Source organism: Mixophyes fleayi, chromosome 4 (assembly GCF_038048845.1).
Source record: "Mixophyes fleayi isolate aMixFle1 chromosome 4, aMixFle1.hap1, whole genome shotgun sequence".
Classification (NCBI taxonomy): Eukaryota; Metazoa; Chordata; class Amphibia; order Anura; family Limnodynastidae; genus Mixophyes; species Mixophyes fleayi.
The window spans coordinates 318,770,460-318,781,910 of NC_134405.1; the positions used below are offsets into that span (position 1 = coordinate 318,770,460).

An 11,451-nucleotide genomic window follows, 5' to 3' on the forward strand; every position below is an offset into this window, starting at 1 on the left:
CTCTTAAATCTGGCACTGAAAACTACTTGGCTTTTTTCAAGCAGGCAAAATTCAAAGAGAAGAATGGAGAGTGGCGTGGTATTGTTACACCCACTGGAGATCCCAACAGGTGCACCAAACACTAGGTATGTAAGGTTTTATTTCAAGACTTTTGAGGTCTCCTTTAAAATGGCTGCCCTAAGAGACATTTTGTGGACTGAACCAAATTTCAGCCTAGGTACTGTCCTAAAGTGTCTCATGCTCAGTGATGTCACTAGTCTTTGGTGAGTTAATATTGGTTCAGCCCAGAAACTATCTGCATCCACTGTGTGCATATGCAGAGTACACCTTCATCCTGTCTTCTTGTACTAGCTGGAAGCATATTACTGATGTTAAATGACTTATATAAAAGAGTCTCTAAAGTCCTGTGTGGGGTTTACTTTATGTGCTCCCCTGGGTTACTTTTTCTGTGCGCCCCCCTCTACCGCCATAACCCTCTATGGCTCCAAACCTTACTGGGTCATTGCTGTATAATGTACATACACAGAAATTATTCAGCTCTAATTGAATTTATAATGTGTAAAAAAAAAACAACAATATTCATACATGATGTAAAAAATAAAAAACAATGAAGTTTAAAAAGAAATTTTTGGGTGGATGCATTTCCACAAATTCCTCAAAACTTTGAAAAGTACAGGGATTATGTAAATGTTAGAATTCCCCAGCCACATTTCACCAGCGGGTAATCGCACACCGTCTCTTTTACACGCTACATGATAATAACATGTTTTTTGGACTTCTCGTGGTTTTCAAACTAAATATTTATTGTTATGATCAAAACCAGGTTTAATGCCAGGACCCGCACATACAGTAGTCTGACCTTTAACCTTTAGCATAGTGATCAGTAAGACAAAAAATGAACAGTTGTCGCTATATATCAAAGCTTTCCACAAACACAGTAACCTCAAAAAACAATGGACACAACAATCAAAATAACCTGATCACAGGTAAGACAAAGCACTATGTGGGCAAAACTATTATTAACTTGGACAGGGGAAATTGGGTTGTCTGTAACAGGATGGACATCAAAAAGTACTTTGCAACTTCCTATAACAAATATAGACCATGAACTGCAAAATGATTTAAGGTTAGAGTGGAGGAGATTTTCATTTTATGATTTGAGGGTTGGTAAGTCTAACGTACAGTCATATTATTCCTTTAAATAATATCTATAGAAAAGTTGAGCATTGATGTCACTTATAAATGGTAAATTCTGATGTCACAGCTTATAAATGGTAAATTCTGATGTCACTGCGTATAAATGGTTGAGGTCTGATGTCACAGCTTATAAATGGTAAGTTCTGATGTCACAACTTATAAATGGTGAGATGTCATCACTTCAGAGTTCATTAGGAAATCTTGTTAATTATAAGGAAGGATGTGCACCCTTCTGTCAATGAAAATGGCTATTAGAAGTCACCTTGTGCCTGTATATGGTCACAAGACTCCTTGCTGACTTATATCGTTATAATATACAGGAGGCTATACATTATCCATATAGTACTGACATTATCCTGGAATTCTGGGATTAATGACAATGACTAACAATGAGTTTGTATATTGGAAATTATCATGCTAGGTGACTTGTAACCAAGACACGTGTTAGGGCTTGTTCACACCTATCTGCTGTTGCTAACGAATGCCTAAAATGCTCATTAAAACTCGGATGAAGCATAGCCTATTTCTCATGCGTTAATGTCTGTTACTAGTACAATAGATTGTATTGGTAAAATCACAACGTATGAAAACGAGGTAGTAATTTATCACTGAAGCATACATTAGTTTTCACCCATTTCCCCGTGCATATGTGCGATCAAATATTTGATATAGCTAGGACTCTTTTTCTTAGTCCTGTTTTGGGCTCTTTTAGATAGGAAAAAAAATACACTAATAGGATAATAAATAATTAGCACACTTCACACTTCTTGTTAATCAAGTGGAAAAAACATTCCGGAGAAACGTTAGAACAAAATTAGGGACGCCCAATAAACCCAAGAGGTGCACAACCCAGTCTGAAAGGCCATGCCAAGCACTTCAGTCATTCCTGAACCACTTTTCCAACAATCATGAGTCCCAGACTAATCCCTGCTACGGTTGTCTAGACCAGTTGTACGTTCATTACACCTATATGGAGTTCTGCTCTACTCTGCAACCCCATGCAACTCCAATTGAGCATGACTACGTTAAGTCGCCTCATAATGTTTCAGCAAGCACACTCCCTATTATAAAGGTTACACATTAAAGAGGTATTGTCATCTCTCAGCTTGGATGACAGTGAAACGTCCTCCGTGTTCTTAGTGTTCCTGCTCGGTCTGAATGTTGTACAAGAGGATTGTAGTAATAATTGGTATCTCTTTCCCAAGCGAGTGGCATTTGATCGCTATGTTAAGCTTCCTCAGCCAGCATCTTATTAAACATTTGTTGTTAAAGAACAATGTACCTGGAGCAGACAGAGAGGGAACGCGCTGACATTTCTGTCATGGCTTCTCAGCTTAGCGTACACCTCCTGATCCCACAGCCAAGTCAGACTACCGACAAGACACGTGCAATTTTCCTTTCAATTCAGACATCAGAGCATGGTAGAAACATGAACCTGTAACACGTCTGGGCCTCAATCCACTACAGACTGGCATATGTATCAGATGTTTGCTGCACGATGGGAAATCATGGAATTACAGTGTCAGACGGGCTCACAAGGAGATGGCAAGTCAAGTTCACTGCGAAAGTTAATGATGCAGACGGGTTGGAGAAGCGGGGGAGCCAGCCACCCCCTGCTACTCTGCTTTTTAAAGGGCCCATTCTGCCAAATTAAAAGTTAACTGTGATGCTGATGAGGATCCAGCTTTATAATTTGCTTAGATCTTTAATTGATTTTCCAGCGTGCACATATATCGTTCTTTCATACCAAATATTGTAAGACTTTTTTTTTTATATAGTAAACCTCATTTAATCAAATAAAACAAGGGGGGTCCGAGGGGTCTCACAGCTGCTGCTGATACTTTTTTGAATATCGCGGCTGATTGGGTGACTGACGCGTGATTAGCTGCGACAAAGTATCAGAAGCGCTGTCTTGCAGTGGCAGGAGATGGGGTGAGGGGAGTACCCGGGTCCCCGACATTCAGACTCCGTCATTTTCCTATTTAGTGTAAATAAATAATTAAACCTGTCAGTTTTGAATAAAATTATTTTAAATAGAGCATTGTGTACTAGGCAGGTGAAAATAAAAGAAATTCTGGACCAGACTAACGGCGGACACTATGGACCTCATTTAGAGTCGGATGCAAAGTCCGTTTTAAGCGCATCCAACAAAAAAACACTACCACGCATGTGCAGAAAGCTCCAAATCCACCTGCATCCTGGACACAATTAACACTTGCGACAGCTTGCGACTCACTACGAGAGAATGGGAGGAACGCGGATTTGTGAAGGCGTGACCATGTAAATGTATCCTAGTCGCAGTGAAGCGCAGACGCAACACACGTCAAAACAGGGCTAAAGCTGTGCGGCAGGAATTAGGTGGTGCAAGCGGTTAGCTAGCTGCAGGAACTGCTCGCAGCTCCATAGGGTATTAACAGTGGGACGCAACTGGGTTTGCTTGCAACTCGTAATACCCTACCAAGCTGCGGCCCACTCCCACTCCTACACTTCTTAAACGGACTGTGCGTCCAACTCTAAATGAGGTCCTATATGCGAATGGCCTGACTCTGACTCTGCTTCAAAGTAGGGTTGAATGTTTATCTAGGCCAGTGATAGACAACCTGATATACTTCAAGAGCCACATTTAACCTTTAAATGGCCGCACACTACCCTTAATCTCAGTAATAAGTTAAAACATTGCAACATATAACAAATCTGACAATAAAGCAGGGAGGAGGTGGAGGCCGTAAACGAAGGCTCGGAGATCTGAGCGTATGACGCAGTACATTTAAACAGCTTGAAATACTACTCCTTTTATTCATATTGATTACATTTTTGAGAAGTGGCATAAAAAGCAGAATTATCACTTAGGCCCTTTAATTTTTGTTGTTTACATATTTATAACCCACGGACGTTACAAGGATCATAGAGCAGTTTACAGAGGTACAGGGAAACATACTACAGGATACAGGATTACAGGGCAGATCATTTTGGAAAAATGATGAGCGATAAGCAAGTGGAGCAAGTGTGACAATAGCGCTTGCACCCTCATCATCTGTCATAGCTCTAATACATAACGAGGAGTTACTGCTCTGACCTGTGCTGCAAGAAAGGATTGTGTAAAATGTAATTGTACATTGGTTATCATAATCTAGGCCTCCAAAACTGCAGTATGTCATAGATATGACATAAGCCCTGAAATGACTAATGAGAGGCTCTTTCCGCTTTAATCTGTTTTTTTTCCATCAAGCTGTATTTTCTGCACATGATACAATCAGTTCCTCTGCGTCTGACTGTTCTCACAGCATATTATTCTGCCATATCTCCATCTCTACATTTACAGCCATAAAATAGTTGAATCTCCAGAAAGACATTTTGCAAACCATGATGGCCGTATCTGCCAGAATAAACTTTCGATCGCTCTGATCTTCAAAGCTATCAACGGTACTTCCCTATATCTGAGTGATCTTGTCCCTCTCCTAGGCTCTCCCCAGAGAGAACCCCCTCTGTCCATGCATCTCACCGCCAGTTATATCCTGGATCATGGCTCCCTTTACAAAATACCAGCCAATCAGTAAAGCAGGAGTTAATAAAAAATAACAAGTGTAGGCAGCATGGTGGCTAAGTGGTTAGCACTTCTGCCTTACAGCACAGGGGTCATGAGTTCAATTCCCGACCATGGTCTTATCTGTGTGGAGTTTGTATGTTCTCTCATGTCTGGGTGCTCTGGTTTCCTCCCACACTTCAAAAACATACTGGTAGGTTAATTGGCTGCTAACAAATTGACCCTAGTCTGTGTGTCTGTCTCCGTGTGTGTGTATGTTAGGGAATTTAGACTGTAAGCCCCAATGGGGCAGGGACTGATGTGGGTGAGTTCTCTGTACAGCGCTGCAGAATTAGTGGCGCTATATAAATAAATGGTGATGAGGACAAACAAAACCTCTGGGCAGAAAAACCCTTTTGAAAAACCATTTATGCTCCATAGTCATAATATATGTAAGAAAGGTTTAAGTTCTTTATTTTACGGTGGTGGTCTATTAAAGCTTTAGAAATCTGAACTTAGGCGATAAATTAATGTGTGTAACTATTGTGGCATCTGAATGGACCATAGCAATGGGCAATTTCTACATTTGTTACATAACTCCCAACCATAGGGTGCTATGGATAGCTTCTTCTTATGACCTCTACTAAAGCATTAAATGCAAGGGGCACTACTGAAAGAGAAGGATCTGTCCCAAAAGCCACATTTTCCTGTATAATGAATCATTTATTGACTTTTGTTTAAAAATAGCTTTGGAGCAAAAATCTCTCTGACAGCAGATTACACGTGTTTGAAAATATAAATGACCGGTACGCAAAACATTAAGGAAACAAGAGTGGCATTGGTTTATTTAGCTACAACATTTATGTTTTTAAGAAATCATTGATACTTCGGCGTTAAGGGCTGACGCACATCAGGAAACACATTGCATTTTACGCTAATTCATCTCCCTTCGCCTTAAACATTTTTACAAGGGGCAGGAAATAATAAATCATTGACACGTGCTTCAGTATTAAACTTTCAAAAATGCACGTACAACATATTCTAACATATGTCTCTAGTCCTTTAGGTGCCTGTTTTAATATTCATAATGTGCAGTTCAATTTCATATAGACTATAATATGATCAGGCCTAGACTTCCTGTCTTAATGCCTGACTAAACCAGCACTAACATGTACTTAAAGATACATCCAGGGATGTTTTATGCCTTATTTTCAAAATGCCATTGGGGGTATATTTACTAAACTGCGGGTTTGAAAAAGTGGAGATGTTGCCCATAGCAACCAATCAGATTCTAGCTGTCATTTTGTAGAATGTACTAAATAAATGATAACTAGAATCTGATTGGTTGCTACAGGCAACATCTCCACTTTTTCAAACCCGCAGTTTAGCAAATACACTCGGAGGCTTTTTGTGGTTTATATATTTTTTTTAGAATCACCCAGAACTAATATGCGACAGATGCATAACTGATGTCAATATGTAGCTGCACAAAGTAACTTGCAGTCGCAAGGTGATCTCCAACCAGTTTAATCACGTGCAATTTTAATTGTGAGACACATGTTGCTTGTGTAGCGCTAACTACTCAATTAGTTGATTCAATCTCCATAGTCTATGGAGAGCTTTTTCGGCTAATTAGTGAACACACAGCCACCTTTTGTTTGCAGCATAGGGGTAAAGTGAAAAGTCATTATGTAATAGTAAATTTAGAATTTAGACTATTGTGCATAATTGTAGCCACATAAAAGAGTTATCAATTTTACTCTGTTTGAACATAAACATAAAGTTTGTACTTTGGTGATAATGTGTCTTTGTATATCACCTGGGACACCATCAGGGGAATACAGGGGGTACAACGGTAAGGGTTTTGGGGCCCCGAAGTGACGGAGGGGCCCGGCGTGAACTGCCTGTTGAGCCACCTTGAATTTGACTATTGTTTTGTAAAAAAAAAAAATCACTTTGACGATTCGATGGTTCTCAGTCACTGAGCACATAGGCAATCCGAGGGGGGGGGGGGGGTTCCTAGTGCCTGGAAACCCCCCTACAATCCTGGTGCACTGTATAATTGAGGTGGCTGGACCCTGCTCCCGCTTCACACAGCTCTGCTTGAAAAGGGAGAGCTGCGTGCACCTAACAGTAGTGCACGCAGCATTACCCATGTATATTATGGTGATAGGAAGAGTTGGAGAGCAGTCAAGCACTCTCTAAAATTACAGCCAAGCCCCCATGCATGCTAGTCACGCCCACTGGCGGCGTGGTGTGGAAACCCCCCTCTACAAATCCTGCGTTTGCCCCTGGAGCAGGTATCACATCCAGAACGGCAAGGTAAGTTAATTTCTCCCCGTTTCTTTACTTCTGTATCCCTCTTCTTGGAAAAACGATTAAAAGTCAGTGGCACAAAACATTCTGCGATATTGGCAAATATTCATGTAAAAAGTCACATTCCAGGTATAAATGTAAGATATAAGTATTTACATGTAGGTTTGTTAACTAGATGGGTGCAAGTACATTTTCTTCTGCTTTAGCGTTGTCTTAGTAACTGTGTTCCTTATCTAACTTTCAGGGGGACACAATCCAAATGGTGCATTAAAGTGGGCATAGTTGTTCTTTTATTGTACGTACTGTGAGTGGATACATTCTTACACAAAAGAATAAGTGCCACGGTAAAGCTGCAATTGTTATCTCCAAACCTTTCCTCTCTCTCATCCTCAAAGTCTCGTCACTTCTCACTAGTGGGCATATTATTATTCGCAATTTCAGCCCATTAATTTTTGCAGTGTTAAAGGAGGTAATTTCAGAACAATTTACCACTATGCCCATGCTGAGATAGCACCTCCAAGTAGTGGCGTTCCCAGCGAAGACCCTATAATAAGCTTTCTCCGCTTGTTGATCCGTGCGACGAAGGACAACATCCAGATTCTCTGTCTGGCTTTGCTACTTGCGTATGCCTGTCCCTAGGTCTACTGTAGACATGGATAACAGCTGCTAGCGGCATCCTCGGATGGCATGAACTAGCTTGCAAAAGGTAAGCTTTACAGAGCTGGGGACGGTGGTATTGAGCGTTACTTCGGTTAGCCTATTAGTAAATGGCTAACGTTTGCCTTAAACATGTGGAAACGGCTGTTTCTGTACAATTTAAACTTTAAAAAATGCTTAATAAATAGTCCCCAATACCACAAAGCATTGGGTAGATGTATTATTATTTAGCTGATAATGTTATGTATAGTCCAGAGCAGGGGCAAACGCAGGATTTGAAGAGGGAGGTTTCCACACCATGCCGCCAGTGGGTGTGACCAGCATGCATGGGGGCGTGGCTATAATATTAGACAGTGCTTGGCTGCTCTCCATCTCTTCCTATCACCATAATATGCATGGGCAATGCTGCATGCACTACTGTTAGGTGCACACAGCTCTCCCTTTTCAAGCAGAGCCATATGAAGCCGGGACAGGGTCCAGTCACCTCAATTATACAGTGCCCCAGGCTTGGAGGGGAGTTTTCGGGCACTAGGAACCCCCCCCCCCCCCCCCCCCCCCTTGGTTTGCCTATGCAGAGGTTATGGGGCAGGCCTATCAGTGAACAGAGCAAAAGATACCACAAAGTGAGATATAGCTGTTGTGGAAGCTCAACAGACCCGCACATATTGTGAACCCAATTCAATAAAACACATGGAAAAACATCAATCTTATCTTATGTTGGTTAGATAATCTTACCATTACATCTAATGCAATAAAACATAAAAAAAAAATCATGATTATGTTTTTAAAAAACAAAAAAAAAACATGTGCAGCTGTAGCCGCATTGAATGTGTTGAAAACATATAACTGCAAGCATGTGTGCAATTAAAAACTGTGGTTGTGGGTGTAAAGAGAGGCCATGCAAACGTGATGGACCTTTAATCCTAAACCGAGATGGTTTTCATTAGAGTCACATTAAATACCGAAGATTATTTTTTTGAAAGCGTTCAGCTCGCAGTTCCTGCAGCCAGGTTTCCCCCCCAGGACAAGTTCTGCACTGCCCTGGTAGGGTGATGTCATACTATACCTAGTGTGGAACGGGATGACATCACCCATTGTAAGGAAAATAAAACCACACAGAATTATCACACAGCAATCCCACTTCACAGAATACGAGGGATCGAGTTACCCGCTGGAAAACAGAACTGCAGCGAGTGTGAAAAACAGGACCCAAGAGATTGAAAATTAGGAGCAAAATAAAATACATGAGAATCAGCACAGTTCTCAGTACCGCGCTCATATACCATCTATTATATTACCGTTAGGAACACTTACTGATGTTTACAGAAACATAGGACAGTAAAGCAACAATGAGGCTATTATAGGCTTGAAAATCAATATACAATGCACTGTGCCTTTAATATATATATTTATATATATATATATATATCCCCATCAACGTCAACGTTTATTTATTTAGTGACATCAAATTCCGTAGCAATTTACTATTGGGTCCAATATATATATATATATATATATATATATATATCTGTATATAGGACATGTACTACATGGACATGTACTACAATGTATTGCGTAGCACTCTACACTTAGTAAGAAGACCATCAGCTCCCTGGTTGACAATAAACCCAATGGGGCCAATTCAATTCGTCCGCGTTATTCTAGGACGCGGCCTTCTCACTATTACTGTTACTACGGTAATAGTGCGCAGTATTACCATTATTACAGTAATTTTTACGCTGATTTGTGCTTGCAGTCCGGGGTCCAAATTACCATATTACCGGTAATACTATTAGTGCCGCGTTATTGTTAGAATGCTGTGGCCAAATTGAGTCGGCCCCAATGAATCCGTTCTGTAAGACAGCATTACTAACCACACTGCCACCCTACCACCTATAGAAGAATTTATGATCAGACGGAAAACCTATGCATTTTGAGATTTAACATTCTCCATCTGTGGTTTATAGGGAAATACTAAGTTACCTTGGAAGCCTGTGCCCTGTATAACAACTAAAACCACATCCAGCTTTAAAAATCCCCATATTAATTACGTTCATTATTCAGCATTTACGGCCGGTCTGCGCTACGTTGTTTAAGTACGCCCGCACCCTGAACCCGAATGGCTACAAATCCGCAGATCTATACATGTAATTTGGTGCTGGCGCCTTGCCGACGTGGTCAGGAAATCTCTGGCTGCGTAAAAATCGGAATATCAACATGGGATTAATAAAATACATCTCTGCTAATATGTTCATTTTTAAGGTAGTTGAAACATTCACTTTTGAAGCAGCTCTAGCGTAAATATCTAGGAACAAATGGCAGAATGTAATACAGGAGGGAGCAGTTGGGATGCCAGACTGAAAAATACATTAGGCCATCTGGCTGAGGCAGCCTCTCCAAAAACCTCAGCTTTGTTTTCACCCCCCGACTCCAAACAACACATTTTCCACCATGATGAGTATACATTTTCCCAAACACCGACCCTAATCATGCATGCAAATTGTGGCTTTGTTTACGCCATTATTTGTATTAATTCACTGTTATATAAATATCAACTATTAAAGCAACATCTATTGCAAGGGAAGAAGGCGGAATTGCATTTATAAACACAAGAGACAGAAGGATCGTGGGACTCTTCACGTCTCATATCAGTGCAACGGTTTATTTGTAATAAAGCAGCATAAATCCTCAAACTTTGAAATAAAAGCAGCGTTTAAACATCCGGTTGACAGTCTTCTCACTAGCAGACACGTGCACTGTAGGATGTCATCACACGCAGACATTTTGCCGTGTCAATGGGTCGTAATGTGTGATCATGACCTTTGCATATAGCCCTTAGGGGATAAAATATGGAACAGGTTCCCGAATTTCTCTATCCCAAGGGATTTTTGTGTCTATCAGCTTCCCAGCAAACTTTTATTGCTGCTAATGTATGACATCATTATTTTATTACGTTATGGCCTGTGAGCATATTTTTATAAATTATTTGCAGCCCTCCTAGTGTAAATTTTGGACAGCACCCCCATATAGAATAGGAGACACCATCTGGGCACTGCCCTATGCAAAATGTAACTAGTTGTAGCTGCGGGAATAGAGAGATTATTAGATAACAGATTTGTTTTCATTTGACAGGAAGTTTTACAAACTTTTCCCAGGGAAACTTCTCATTGGCTGGGAGTAATTTGATGTGACCAATAGAAAGTTGTCTGCCAAGTGCCAATTCTACACTCAGCAGGTTCAGCTGGGATATGTATCAACAATGTTTAATTCAAAAGTATGAAACCTTTATCAAAAATAAGGCTTTAACTTTAAGATAGGAATCCTGGCAGTAGGGTAACAACATGTTATTCAGTGGAAGTTGGAAAAAAATCTGTAATATAATACACATGTTTTTTAAATACTTATATTTTAAAAAGTTTAAATCAACATAACCCTATTCATTCCTCTAGACCCTGTGTCCCGTATAGCTGTCTATGGTGATGTCATAATGCATGAGTTTAGTTTTACAATACTGTACATTCTGTTTTGCTGACTGCTGCCACAAACTGGATTACTAGTAGAGAGGTTGACACATCTATGTGGAATTAATTATAACTCTAGTAAAAAGAATTTAGAGCATTAGCACATTTTTACTATTAAATTGTGCTATCTTCAACATCTCACCATATCTTGGAATATTCTGATGTATAACCTAACGAGGATAGAATTCAGAATGATTCTAGAACTCTTAATTACTTTCTAGTTTCAGTGTACCATGT

General features: G+C 40.2%; 1 protein-coding gene across 4 annotated transcripts in view; it reads right to left on the bottom strand.

Moving 5' to 3' along the window:
* EBF1 (EBF transcription factor 1) overlaps positions 1-11,451 on the bottom strand; it is a 276,753-nt gene that overhangs the window by 255,456 nt on the left and 9,846 nt on the right. The gene's annotated exons all lie outside the window — the stretch shown is intronic.